The 3,013-nt window shown below is 36.6% G+C and overlaps 1 pseudogene; it reads right to left on the reverse strand.

The window, feature by feature from the left end:
• Positions 1-1,048: 1,048 nt before the first annotated feature.
• Positions 1,049-2,725, reverse strand: LOC104465381 (annotated as a pseudogene).
• Between the last annotated feature and the right edge of the window lie 288 nt (positions 2,726-3,013).

Genomic DNA, 3,013 nt, shown 5'->3' on the forward strand with positions numbered 1-3,013 from the left:
ACTACCAGTGCTGGGCTGGATGTTTAAGGATTTCCTCCAGTGGAATTTCTAGTTGACTTACATTAACATGTATAGTGATTTTAAAACTCACAAGAGTATAACTTTCTTCTGCATACACCTGGCAAATCATCATCTCACTTATCCTATGTGTATGTTGTACAACCCAAAGATCTGTGTTCTGTTTCTGTATCTTTCATGTGATTCTAAACTTTTAATATTTTCTGTCTGCAAACTACTTCACCTTTATGGAACCTATGTTTTAAACAAACAGCTCTTGCACAGAGGAGTGCTCAAAACTCTGCATTGAGAAAGCAATTACATACAATCATGCAATTATGTTATGAAAGTTTCCATTTAGTATGATTTTTTTTCTAAAGCTCTGATTCCTCCCTTTGGAAATTAGCATGTCAGACTCACCAACCGTAAAAATAAAGTACAGAAAATACCACATCAATAACAGATTCCTTTCCTGCCTTAGATTCTTTAGAACAAGAAGAAATGATCAAGTAGCACTAACTCTAACTCACCGTACTTTCACAAGACTAGAAAACTTAGATGTTTGGGGTTTTTTTGAATTTGAATCTGCAAAGTAATCTTTTGGGTCCACCTCTGACATATGAATCTGTGACTATTTCATGGTCACATTATTGTACGGACTTTCCTACAATCTCCTTTAAACTTCTGTCAATTTGAATAAAATGTGCATAGAAGACTTAAGAGTTTGTGGTTTTTTAAATCTGGATTAAATAGTTCATATTCTATTTTATATTTCAGCAGTTGGAATAAGTTAGACCAAAAAAATGACTACAACATGACAATGTTATCCAGTGAATTATCTATATACATAAGCATAAGATACTCTCCCTTACTTACCTTTTTCATCACAATTATGACAGAGTTTTTAATTAGACTGCAGTAATACAGTTAAAACATAAAGATGTAATTAATAATCTCAGGCCTCTTTTTTAACAGGAAATAATAAAATACATTGAAAAAAGGTAGTATAATTAAAATAATATCTAACTACAATTAACATAAAATAAGGCTACTAACCCACAGCATGAACGCTTCCTCTACGCTTCTTTGAAATCTTGTTCGCTTTAACAATATGTAGAGCATTTTCTTTGAACTGCAGCTCACAAAGCCTTTCAAGAAGAACTGTTATTTCTTCAGTGATGGTATCCAGATAAGTTTCATTAATAAACTTCAGTGATGAAGAAGGATCAATAGTTCCACTTAGTATATACAAATCTTCTTTTATCATTGTGCACAATGTGGGTACAGAACTTTGGTAACCATGAACCACTTTATCCAAATTTGTTTCACCACCGCTAGACAAAACACAGTTCTGTAGAAGACTGCTAACCAGTTTATTCCGCATATTTTGGTACTTTGCTAAGACTTCTGATTCAGGATAAAGAAACAAAAGTTGCTGTATGCACTGAGTTTTAAACTCCACCTGTTCTTGTAAAGTATTGTTAGTTTTTGTTTCTTCTTGGCTTTGCAGTCTATTTACCAAAAATCGTCGAAGATGCAATCTCACATCATCCCAGAGAGACCTCACATCCATAGCTGAATCATCCTCAATGGCATGAAGGGAAGATGTTAACTCAAAAGACATCCCACTTGGAGTACAGGGAAACGAGACACCACACTGACTAGAGAGATCCAGAAGGAAGTGAAGTATAATTTCTTCCTGATTTTGTTGATTCTTCAGCAAGCTTTGCTAACAAAGGTAAATCAGACAGTATTTTAGAAATGTTTTGTTAATTCTGGTTAATAAAACAAACAGCTTTATGCTAGAGTACCAATTCTCTCCAATGCTAATTATCTTATTAGGAAATAAGAGACTCAAACAATTGTTATATAAAAAACAAATAACAAAGCCTGTTTTCCCATGGATTTATGCACCAATCCATCTCCTTGTCTATCTGCTTCAACAAACTCACATTCCTCTTGCCATCTTCTTTACATCCTCAACCTCTTTTCTCAATCAATTCTAACCCACAATTCAAAGCAAAGTTTTGGAAAGGTCATTGGGTAAGACTTGGCAGCCTGTTTGTTGTGGTCCACACATATATCTTTGAAAGAAAATGGTATGAAAATTTACTCAAGATCTACACAGATAATCATAGAATCATAGAATGGTTTGGGTTGGAAAGGACCTTCAAGATCATCGAGTTCCAATCCCCCTGCCATGCGACACCCTACACTAGACCAGCTGCTCAAAGCCTCATCCAGCCTGGCCTTGAACACCTCCAAGGATGGGGCATGACAAGTTTTGCTCATAAAACCAAGACAGTAATTTATAAAATGAAACATCGTTCCCTTTCTACATTCTGGCTCAGCAGTTAACCATCAAAAAGGCCATTCTAAGGCTAAAATAATCTTCCCAGGAACCCCTTAAAGAACTCAGGATGAAAACTTCTTAAGAACTGAACAGGCTTAGATCACACAAGGCAGAAGAATAAGAAGCTGTGTATCCTGTCAAATCGAGATGCAGACTGACACATTAACTACATAGCAACCTCTAAATACATCTCAGTTATATGGGTTCGAGAAGAAGAAGGAAGGCAGTTAACAAAGCAGGTGAAACTACACAGATGCACGTCCCATAGTCAATGGATGCCAAAATCTCCTTCCTCTCTCACAGGAAAAACTCGCCTGTTATAAACCTACTTCCTACATTCTCAACATTTTTCCTACTGCAGTTGGCTTTGGCCATAGTCCTAGGCATATCTACTTTTTATTTGCAAAGACCTGCTCTCAATCTCCAGCTGCGCTAAAGCTGTTTATAGATTTCCCCATCACAGGCACAAGAAAACTAAGTGAAACTGGCGGTACTCTTGATTTTCTGGGTTTCAGGAACCAACTATGCAAGCCTTAGGTGAATCAGGATCTAGAAGCCCTCTCACTTGCTCCCTCACCTCCTATGACTTCTCTCCAACAGAGAAAAGCCTTGTGGCAAATCACATAAGGGTAGTTCTTTCCACTGATTTCCTTTATCTGGGTC

This window comes from Pterocles gutturalis, unplaced genomic scaffold, assembly GCF_000699245.1.
Source record: "Pterocles gutturalis isolate BGI_N339 unplaced genomic scaffold, ASM69924v1 Scaffold53628, whole genome shotgun sequence".
In the NCBI taxonomy this organism is placed as follows: Eukaryota; Metazoa; Chordata; class Aves; order Pterocliformes; family Pteroclidae; genus Pterocles; species Pterocles gutturalis.